General features: G+C 48.1%; 1 long non-coding RNA gene across 1 annotated transcript in view; it reads right to left on the bottom strand.

The window, feature by feature from the left end:
• The window catches only part of LOC109284680 (uncharacterized), a 421,234-nt gene that overhangs the window by 255,117 nt on the left and 154,025 nt on the right, over positions 1 to 12,092 (bottom strand). The window lies entirely within an intron of this gene.

The raw sequence follows: 12,092 nt of genomic DNA, 5'->3' as shown, positions 1-12,092 counted from the left end.
AGAGCAATGACAGTAGCAGTGGGCTGGTTTACAGGTCATAAGGAAATGCAGAGGAGGTTGTCGCAGCACACTGACCTTTGTGTGTACCCAGCTTCCTATTTTCAGGCCTGTCACCCCAATACCACCACCTTCAACTAAGAGGAGACACAATGACAACCACAATATGCAAATACCTGGTGTTGCCTTCTAATCAAGATTGCATTGAGATTTGGAATTATAGCAGCACTTCACCTCTTCATAATGTAAGGAAATTATTGCATATATATATCGGTAAATTTACAAAATTTACTACTAAATTCTAGAGGTTTGATTTTCATTTATACCAAGTCTCTTTGATAACCCTGGAAGTGTAAGAGACTTAAAGTGGATGTAACACTTCACATTGCCTGTAAAGGGGGCCATAGTGTAAAGCTGAACCAGACCCTGAGTGTTTTTGATAGTTCCTAATAAATCTAGGAAGAAAGATGAATTAGAAGGAGTTAAAAAACGGCAGTTCACTGGAATCTGAGCCTGCACTTTTAACCTATTTTTGGATGTCTCTAGCTAATAAATGGTTTGGTTGTAACATTCAAAGTTTAAACCCATGTATCTGGACACAAAATCTAAAACATAAACTACTTTTATAATGAAATAATAATAGTCAAGTTAATATCTTCATTCATCATAACTTCTATGGCAGCAGATCCTGGCAAAGATCTGAGTTTTCAAAACTCTCAGCTAGCCACCTAAACAAATACATTCAGAATCTGTAGGTGCTGAATTCTTTTGAAAAAAACATGCAATATTTGGTCCTAAACTTTTCTGTCCCCTGCAGAACCAGGGAACTTTATCAAAGACTGTATTTTAAGAACCACTGTGTGGATGCTTTATCTGGAATAGCCATTCTTCCCAGTTAGAACTGTTCAAGGGATGCATGGCACTGAAGAAGTGACATTTATTTAATCATCGTTTACATTCTCCTCCTCCCCACTCCTTTCCCCCAAGTGAGGCAAAGTTTCTTCTGGGAATAAGCATCAGAGTGTTTTGGATTCTTCTCCAAACTAAGAATTTTGTGTTTCCCCCTAGCAGTAGTGTGGCAGCCTTACAGAACACTCCTGGATGGATCAGGATTCACATGCAGTTCCAGATATGAGGATCAAATGGGCCACACAATGAAGCAAATTTGTTAAAGAAATTGGCATAGCTAAAAAAGAAACACTCTGCAGAGAGCCAAGTAACATCTAAGGCTCTTAACCCACTTAGCTAAACACTCTAAACTGCTGAAAAAAATACCATTTGGAATTAGGATAAGTGAGTTTGGGGGTAGAGAGTGTGTGTGCTGAATAAACCCAGGGTTTCTTAGCCTGCCAGAGCCATCAGCTAAGCGTCTATTGAGTCTAGACAAAGGTTTGATTTTGAATTGAAAAGGGAATAATTTGCAAAGGCTAAAGCAATTTAGGTTTTGAAAAAACAACCATGAATTTTTAACTATTAACCCGAAAGAGAGACAGGGAGACTCTGCCAGCTGAATAAGGCTTTTAATATTCCCTACTGCCATGGAAGGTCACTGAGATTGTACTGATTTAAGATCAGAGAGCTTCATTAGGCCAAAACATTTAATGTGCCCCAGGGGTGGAAGGAAGGGAAGAGATTGGTGGAGTTAGAGAAGAGGAAGGTTTGTTTTGTACTCACATAAGTGGCTGAAATTGTCAGTTCTGCTTGACAGGATGCTAACAAACAGTGGGTGATAAAGTCACGAACAGTGAGGTATGGCTATAAACATTAGCGACCAGATTGTGCCCAACCCTTGCATGAATGTACAGGGGAAGATGGGATCAAGAACTCTGCTCCTCCATTTGAATCTCAGAATAAAGAAAAGGTACAAACACAGACTCTATAGGGAGACTTCTCCCATGAAGAACAACTGACTCAGAAGAGCAGACTGGAAGGAGAGCCATGGCTTTGGCCTCTCCACCAACCCAGGCAGCAAAGCTGGCTAGGCACACAAGGTAGACTATATTGCATATCAGCTTACATTGTGGGGTATCCCGTATGTTCCACCAATAAACTCTGGAGCTACAGGAGGAATTGTGCTTCCTCGTAGGGCTCAATATCGACTGGAGTTCAGCCCTAGAGTAGTGACCCCTGCTTTAAATAAAGTATGCAATCTGGCCCAAATGTAAAGCGATCTGAATGGACCCAACAGACACATATTGAACTCAGAACATGATTTTCCTCTAGGTCAGCACATTACTATATCTTTGTCAGTACTGGAAAATAACTTAGTGAAGGCTATAAACATGACCTGTGGCCCACTGCATTAGACACTAAACATGCACACAGTAAGAGAATGTCCTTATCCCAAAGGGTTTGAATGTACAAGCCATAGAAATGGTAGCAAAAAAATGAAGGATTATTACCATTTTACAGCTAGGGAAACAGGCACAGAGTGAGCAGGTCACTCTCAAGTCACACAAGGCATCTGTAGCAGAGCCCACATTACTCAAGTTGCAGTACAATTCTTTACTAGCAAAAGGGACCCAACCTGCCTTATTGGGAACATCTTATCTTGAACCCAGTGGTTAAAGGAAGTGGGAATTAGAGGGAGAAGGGAAAGATAGCTTTATGTCCTCTGATAAAACAGATGCGCATTCCCCCTCCTCACCCTGATTCAGGTCAATATTGTCTCTTACCCCCTTTGCCAACCCCCACTACATGTCAACCATTGGCGATGCGAAAGGGTGCACATACACACCCTGAGACTGGCATTGCACCCCCTGCAAAAAGCGCCACCAACATTGCCAGCAGTGCTTGCAGGTGGTCACTGCTTGCCAGCCCCCCTCCCTTGCCGCTGACACCACTGGCGGCATCTGCGAGTGGTCCCCAACACTGCCAGTGGTGTCTGCGGGTGGTCGCTTGCCATCCCCTGCCGCCAACACTGCTGTGGCCGCCTGTGGGAGCTCCCCACTCACCACTGCCATGCTCCTGCCTCTGACACCACCACCACTGCCTGTGGGAGCTTGTGCCCACCCACCCTTCGGAGGCATGCAGTGTTCATGTCTCCCACACCTCTTAAACAGCCACTGGAGAAGTCCCCTCTTGTTTCAATTGGTTTTAAAACATTGCTGTTATCTAGAGCTGGCCTTAGGGGTGGGTAACTTGGTCAGGGGTGTACCCAGTGTTGTGACTGGGGGGAGTACCACACACACACATGGGCGCTGCAAGCAGCAGTTAGCAGTGCTGGCCCGGGGCATTGCTTGGAGCCCCATGCAATGCCAGAGCTGGGGGGAGGGGTGGTGGGGTGGGCAGAGCAGGGCAGGCTGCCCAGTATTCCATACACAGGGGTGAGCTGGGCCCTGGAGGTGCCTCATGGTGGCTGCAGAGCACTGAAGCCCATGTGTCAGTATTCACAAGCTGCTCACTGCAGTCTCCTGTTCCCTTCACTTCTGTTCCATGGGGCTGCAGCTGATGGTCCCTGCCCAGTCCCCAGCCCACTGGATGGATCCCCTCTGTGGCAAGGCAGCCATGCTAGTGACTTGGGTGGGGGCACTGCAGGAGGACCAGGGCTGGGGTGGGGGGGGGAGGTGACGGAGGAGCAAAATACAAATTTGCCCAGGGTGGTATTTTTCCAAAGACCAGCTCTGCTGGTACCTTTCCAGACCAAGCTCTTTTCTGCTCTGTTACACACTTTTGATTGGGATTTCTGTAATGGTAACTAAGTATTTCAATTTCTACCTCCCTCCGAATTAGAGGCATTCAGTTGCAAGGCCCTACTGTTCCTTGTGGACTTTTTTTTCTTTAACAGAGGTGTAATAATTCAGCAGGGGACCCGAGGCAGCTGCCATACAGGCTTGCAAAGGTGATTTCCAGCTGCCACCAGAATGATATAGCTGTGGCAAGAGACAGTGTTTTCTATCCCCTCTCCTGCCAAGTCATCACCTGGGCTAGGGACAAAAGTTACACATAAACTGGTTTAAGTGATCAGAAACTGGTTTAAACCTGTAACAGAACAGAAGCTCAGTGCTCAGATGCTCATACAAACCAGTTTCAAAATGAAACAGTTTCAATCAGTTTTCAACTGATTTAAGATAAACCTGGTTGAATTGGGTTAAACCACTTTATGAAACTTCTGTCCCACATCCCTTCCCTTCCTGGTTCAAGTTAAATCACAGTCCCTCAGCATGTTTTGCAGCCCTGGGCTGGGCTGTCTGCTCCAGAAAGCAGGGCTGGCCCCACCCCTCTGCTCCCTAGCTGTAGCACTGAGGTCTGGTTGACAAACAGGGGGCATACCCAGTTGAGGATGCTGTCCAGTCTGCAAAGGGGGTGGATGGGACTGCTCCCACCCCCAGGCAAACCCTGGCTGGGGTCTGGGGCCAGGGAGGGGAGGGTTAAACACTCCTTCCCCTGCTCAAACTTACTGCGGGCTGCAACTGTGGACTACAAATCCCAGAAGCACCTAGAAGCAGGAAAAGGAAGTGATGAGTAACACTGCATAATCCTGCTGCTGTGAGTCTGGACTTCAAATCCCAGAGACCTCAGGGGCAGCAGGAAAAAGAAGCAAACACACATCCCATACTGGCTACATGCCAGAGAGCTGTGCTTTAGCACCCCCAGCTTCTGGCCTGAGCCACTGCAGGTATGTGACTGCATTTCTTCAATGTCTATTCACTTCCATTTCAACTTAATCTCAGCATCTTAGACTAACCTGCAAAGACTGAATCAAATCAGCCTTGGGCTTTTTGACTATGTAGCCCACGTGCACCAGGATAAGTGCTCCCTCCTTGAATGGTAGGGAAATGTCGGCCAGGCAGGAGTGCTGGAAGTGGGATCTGAAAGTACTGGCCAGTTCCCTCTTTTCCCTATAGAGCCAGGCCAGGACAAGGGATGATTTAACTATGTACAAATTTATTACATACAAGATTTAAATACAAGCAATATTAATAAACATATTTCCAATGTACAATAGTTAGAGAGAGAGAGAGATTATTGTTAAATAAAGGCTATGCCCCCACAGAGGCTTCACACAGCACAGGTAAGTGAATAAACTGAAATAGGTAAACAACAGGTAAGTACAGGTGAACTACTGGTGAGCTTATTGACAAGGATTCCTATAGGGCATCTATGTATATGAATCAAATAACTAACCAATCACAGTGTGGTTAACAAAACGTAGGGCGCTGGTTTACAAAATTTGAGGCACATGCACCAGTTATAAAACTGATCTGATTAAGGGTTCCCAAAAGTGTGGTAGGTTCCAGGGATTAGTGTGGAAAACCCAAGTACCCCTTTTGGACTCTCACACCTCCAGAGACCCTCTAAACATCAGGGGGAGCTATCCCATGGCTCCACCCCCCTGCTAGATATGGAGATTGTCCCTCCCCTGTGGGGCCTTTTCCCCCAGCAACTCACAACTCCATGGCCTTGGATGGTTGGTTCTTGTCTTTTAGCATGCAGGACCCTCCACTTGTGAGGCCCTAGGGCTCCTGGATCCTTCATGGACCTTCCTGGGTCCTTCCTGGAGGCCCTGTGCACCCTCCCCATGCATCATGGGCTCTGCCTTCTGCTAGGGGGTCAGAGGGCTAGGCTGCCTTGTGTGGCACTGGGCCTCAGCCCAATCCCAGGCCCTCTGTGCAGCATTGCCTGCACTGTGTTTGGGCCCTGGTGGCCCTGTGCACTGTCATGTGCCCTGGGGGTTCCAGCCTTGTGCCTCAGTAGCACCCTGTCCACTAGGCTTAATCCCTACTCCCAAACATGAGCGTCGTAGTTTTTCTTATCAGCGCTGCTGATTTTGACCCACCAGATCCCCTGCCAGATTCATAGATTCATAGATGTTAGGGTCGGAAGGGACCTCAATAGATCATCGAGTCCGACCCCCTGCATAGGCAGGAAAGAGTGCTGGGTCTAGATGACCCCAGCTAGATACTCGTCTAACCTCCTCTTGAAGACCCCCAGGGTAGGGGAGAGCACCACCTCCCTTGGGAGCCCGTTCCAGACCTTGGCCACTCTAACTGTGAAGAAGTTCTTCCTAATGTCCAGTCTAAATCTGCTCTCTGCTAGCTTGTGGCCATTATTTCTTGTAACCCCTGGGGGAGCCTTGGTGAATAAATCTTCACCAATTCCCTTCTGTGCCCCCCTCAGATGGCTGGCCCACCTCAGACAATCCTTCAGTTTACTGATCATGGGTTATGTGCTGCGTATATGCTTTCTCTACCCTGAAACATAGATATATAGGTATTTGGGGTTGCCTTCCAAACATCAGAAGATAGGGGCTGAGCCCCGTGGCATTGTTTCATGTGGGATTATATGCATGCACCAAACAGGTCAGGTGCTGATTCTAGGAGACCTTTTGCTCTTGAAAGAGGGTGCCTAACATATTTAACAGGGTGCGATTAAACTGCTCCAGCTGCGGGTCCCCCTGCAGGTGGTATGGGGTGGTATGACACTTCTTAATTCCAGCCACAGTCAACACTTCCCTGAGCAGCTTGCTATCAAAAGCTCTCCCCTGGTCAGAGTATATCCAGGCAGATAGTCCAAAGAAAGAAATATTTTTCCCACAGCACCTTTGCCACAGTCTTAGCTGTTTGATCATGAGTGGCAAAGGCCTCGGCATATCATATGAAATCATTGGTTATTACAAGGACACTGCCATTTTGGTTTCCTTTCCCATCAATAGACGGAAAGTCCATGCAAATCATCTCCAGCAGCTGCGAGCTTTGTATAGTGTGCAAATATGCAATGCGCTTGGGTAGGGTCTTGCGCTTCACACAATGCTCACACTTGAGGCACTTGTTCTTTATGTCCTCAGCCATCCGTGGCCAATAGAATCACTCTCAAGCCAGAGTTAAGGTGCATTCTGCACCCAGATGTCCAAAGTCATCATGTACGGCTCAAAGCACCAGTGCTTGCTGCTCCTTGGGGAGAACCAATTGTAATACCTCCTTCCCTTTCACATTTTGCACCTCATAATGTAAGACTCCATTGAGAAGCTTCAGCCCCTCCAATTCTTTCAGCAGGAGACGGGCTGTGGGGGTGACCTGCTGGGTGGCAGTGGGTGGATGGGTCCCTCTTTGCTTAGCCCACAGCACCTCGTGGATATCAGGGTCGCGCTCCTGAGCAGCCCACTACTCTGCAGCAGTTATCTGAGGTAACACCAAAGCGGTCAGTGCAGTATAATTTACCCAAGTCTGTGGGATCCCCTCAGGAGGTACTCCCAATACTTCAGCCACATAGGCAGCATTCATCCCTTCTGTGAAAAAGTCTTGAACAGGCAAGTCACAGAGGGCTTGGACCACCTGAGGTTTCAATACATCCTGGGGAGCAGGGAAGGTCAATCAGGACAGAGCATCTGCGTCTATGTTCTTCTGCCCGGCACTATGGCACAAACTAAAAGAATAATCCACTAGAGCAGCAACCCACCGGTCCCTGGTTACATCCAATTTCACACTAGTCAACATGTATGTCAGCGGATTGTTATCAGGCCATACCTGAATGGTGGTGCCATACAGATAATCTTTAAACTTCTCAGTGACAGCCCATTTAAGGGCCAAAAACTCTAATTTGTGGGCCAGGTACTGGGTCTCGCTAGGTACCAAGCTTCGGTTGGCATAAGCAATGGGGCGTTGCTGCCCCTTATATATCTGGTAAAACACAGCTCCAAGCCCCAATAAACTGGCATCGGTGTACAGTATGAACTAGTGATTCAGCTCTGGTATGCCAGCACGGGCACATTCATGAGGCGCCTGAAGGCTTCTAGGAAGGCAGTTTCGCATTGAGAATCCCACCATGGCCTGAAGGGTTCTGTGGGACTACACACACCCCTGTCCCAGGCAGACTGGCCATGAACTCCCTTATTACAGGAGGACTTTCCCCTTTTGGTAGCCCCGGGTGAGGTGATTCAAGGGCCAGGTGATGGTGGTGTAGTCTTGTATGAACCTGTGGAAGAACCCAGCGAACCCCAGGAACCTCTTCAGCTGTCTGTAGTTGGTGGGCCATGGCCAGGTGGTCACAGCTTTTGCCTTCTCGGGGTCCATGCTGACCCCATCTTGGGATACTATGTACCCTACATATTTGAGTGAGGCCTGACAGAACTTGCATTTGTCTATAGCCAGTTTAAGCCCTGCAGCCTCAAGCCGGTCCAGCACATGTAGGAGTCATTTGTCATGCTCTTCCAGGGTTCTACCAAATTCAATAACATTGTCCAGGTAGACCAGCACCTGGGTCAGATGCATATCCCCAACTATTTTTTCCATTAACTGTTGGAAAGTAGCCAGACCACCTGAAATTCCTTGGAGCATGTGTTCAAATTGGAAGAACCTCAGAGGATAGATGAAAGCTGTCTTATCCTTATCAGCCTCCCTCAATGGGATCTGGTAGTATTCACTCCTGAGATCCAGCACGGACAGCCATTTAAATCCCATAGAAATCCAGTGCCTCCTACACCTGGGGAATTGTATATTGGTCTACAACTGTGCTGGCATTCAATACATGATAGTCTATACACATCCACAATTTCCCATTTTTCTTACACACTATAACAATGGGCAAGGTATAGGGGCTCTTGGATTCAGTGATAATCTTGTAGTCCAGAAGTTCCTGAGGTGGCATGGAACTTCACCCATCTCTGCCATCTCTTTCATGAAAAGGGCACAGGTTGTTAAGCTGAATCTGGTGCTCCATACCTTTAGCCTCCCCTATGTTCCACTCGTGTAGGGAGAAGATGTTGGTTTGACCCTGCAGTTTCTGGCACAGCTGGACTTTCCATGACTCCAGTGCAGGGGAGTCCCCAAAGAAAAACCTGCTTGGATCTATAGGTGGAAAATTGGGCTTTGTGGTAATGGCCACCATTTCAGCCTCACAGACTGCAGCTACCTTCTGCTCGGGGTGCACCACCACATCCCTTAAGGTGGGGTTAACAACTACAATGGTGGCCTGCTTTTTACTCAGAATCTCAGGTTCAAACAACCCATCAGGGACCTCAGCGCTCAGGGACCTTCCTTCCCTGGGGAAGTCTTTATCACCACCGGCCCCATGGATGGGGGTCCATTCTTCCATGTGCACATGATGGGTAGGGCCCATTGGACCTTCTGAGGGGTCATCCCTGAATAATGCAGGGCCCCCAAAATCTGGGATCCCTGTCTTGTATTCCTTTTCTCTCACCTCTTATAGTCCTTGGAGCAAAAAGCATGCATTTTCAGCTGCTTTTGGTAGCCCAGACCCACCTGCCACCAGCATTATTGGACCAATACCTGGAATATGCTGGAATTGGTTCCAATAAGGAGGGAAGTTCCCTACCTTCACCTGGGATTGGAACATACGAAAGCAATAGTTGCCACTTGTTTATTTATTCTAGCTACAGTAACAAGGAATGTAATTCAAATTCTAACATACTCGTGATAAGGCCCCAGCATTCGTTCCTGCCCAAGGCAGGGGGTCGGACTTGATGATCTGTTTAGGTCCCTTCTGACCCTAGCTACTATGCTACTATGATAAAGGTACTGATCCTGGCTCAGACCACACAAATCCAAACCAGAAAGAGGGGACAATGGTAGATGCTGGAAACATGTTTTATAAAAAGACTCAAAAGAATAGTCAACTGCGACCCACTATCCAGGATGGCTGTACACTGGTGACCATTCACCATCACTGGTACCTCTGCTCTAGGCCCTATCAATCCTAGGCCCTATCAATCCTTTGGGTATTGCAGCTAGGGATAATACTCAGGAGTCTGACAGGGCCCGGGGCAAAGCCAACTCCCTCACTCAGTCCTCCCACATTTCCCAACCCCCATGGGCCTTCAGTTGCTGAAAAACCAGATCTGGATTTTCAGGTCCAGTGCACTCTTTTGCCATGTGACCATATTCCCCACACCTATAACAAAAACCAGAGACCTTGGAGCAGGCCTGTACCTTAGTCTGGCCCAAGGCATTCAGATTGGATTTAGGTTGTATCCTAGGAGCTCTGGAGAATGCGGCCACTAGGATCGACTGGTGGTGAGGACTCTTCCTCAGCCTCAAGGGGGGTCCCTCCTGAGGGGCCACCACCAAAACCCAGCTAATGGACCCCCTCCGAACGGGGTGGTCCTCCAAGACCCACATAGTTTCACATAGCTGATAGATCTCCTCCTCCTCCCTCACCTCCTTCATGAGCTGACTGAACCCCAGGGGTTGTCCTTTCCAGCTAGATTTAAATCCTGAATAAGGACCAAGCTGTAATGAGCCCCTGTTGAAACCTGTCAGAGTCTCATGTGGTTGGCCTCTGCCACACTAAGAGCCCCTTGCACCACTACACGTTGGAGCACTTGTTCCAGGTAAAGCAGGATGAGGAAGCAGTCTCACCCTTATTCTGAAAGGTGCTAAGTAACTCATAGTAGGTTCCTCCTCATTGTGAAGGTCATCCAAACACATCCTGCAGGGTTTGGAGGCACCTTGGAGTTTTGAAGTTTGACCATCCAAAAGATCCTGAATGCAGGCTCTCACAGCACTTGTAGCAGGCGCTGACGCTTTCCTTCATCAGGTATTGCCCAAATCAACAGTCTCCTGTGTATGGGCAGCCCATGATTCAAAATCTTCCTCTCCCGCAGGGACTGGAAGGTTTCTTGAAAAGGTCCTCAAGATTTTATAGGTGGCTTGGTCATTCAAGGAGCTTGCCACTTCCCTTATTATTTCCCATAAGGCTGTGACGTACTCTGAGGTGACACTGGGTAGGGCTGCTGCTCCTCTGGGCCCAGAGGATTCCTGTGTATCCTCTCCCCCTGACACCTGTGGACTACCAGGCTTTGACATGTCTTCCTTTTCTGATTCTCTATAGGAATGCACAGCACTTACAAGGCCAAACCACCTGCCAACAAATCCTACACAAGCCCCCAAAATGTAGCCCAGGTGTACCAGGATAAGTGTTCCCTCCTCGAATGGTAGGGAAATGTTGGCCAGGCAGGAGTGCTATGAGAGGGATCTGTAAGTACTGGCCAGTTCCTTCTTTTCCCTATAGAGTCAGGCCAGGACAAGGGATGACTTAACTATGTACAAATTTATTATATTCAATATTTAAATACAAGCAATATTAATAAACATATTTCCAATATACAATAGTTATACAGATACATATAGAGAGAGATTATTATTAAATAAAGGTTAGAAGATTATGTCCCCTCAGAGGCTTCACACCTGGCACATGTAAGTGAATAAACTGAAATAGGTAAACACAAGCGAAAAACAAGCAAATACAGGTGAATTACTGGTGAGATTATTGACATGGATTTCTACAGGGCATCTATGTATATGATTCAAATAACCAGTCAATCACAGTGCGGTAAACAAAATGTAAGGCACTGCTTTACAAAATTTGAGGCGTACACAACAGTTATAAAACTGATCTTAAGGATCCCCAAAACCGTGGCAGGCCACAGGGATTAGTGTGGAAAACCTAAATACCCCTTTTGGCCTCTCACACCTCCAGAGACCCACTAAACATCAGGGGGAACTATCCCGTGGCTCCCTCCCCCCTGCTAGATATGGAGATTGACCCTCCCCTGTTGGGCCTTTTTCCTCAGCAACTCATGTCTCCATGGCCTTGGATGGCTGGTCCTTGTCTTTCAGCATGCAGGCCCCTCCACATGTGAGTCCCCAGGGCTCCTGGATCCTTCTTGGACCGCTGGACACTGGAGGCCTTGTGCACCATCCCCACGCACTGTGGGCTCTGCCTTTTGCTAGGGGGTCAGAGGCCCAGGTTGCCTCATGAGACACCGGGGTTTGGCCCAATTCTAAGCCCTTTGTGCAGCATTGCCTGCACCGTGTCTGGGCCCTGGTGGCCCTGTGCACCATCATGTGCAGTGGGGGTTTTGACCTCATGCTGGGCAGGGTTGCAGACCCAAGTTGTCTCAAACAGCTCCCAGGGTCTGGGCCCCATGCATGGATCATGCACTGAATGGCCAGAGACCCAAGTTGCCTCAAACAGCTCCTAGGGTCTCACCCTGTACACAGCACTGCGTGCCTACTGGGGCCAAAGCTGAAACCAACCGTTGCTCTGATTGGGTCAAGAGGCATCTTCAGGGACTCTTCAGGGCATCTGCTGTGCCCTGCTGGGCAGCTGTCCCAACTCATCTCTCTGTCCCCGGA

The sequence above is a fragment of the Alligator mississippiensis genome, chromosome 10 (genome assembly GCF_030867095.1).
Source record: "Alligator mississippiensis isolate rAllMis1 chromosome 10, rAllMis1, whole genome shotgun sequence".
Classification (NCBI taxonomy): domain Eukaryota; kingdom Metazoa; phylum Chordata; order Crocodylia; family Alligatoridae; genus Alligator; species Alligator mississippiensis.
This window is presented reverse-complemented; position numbering and strand designations above follow the sequence as displayed.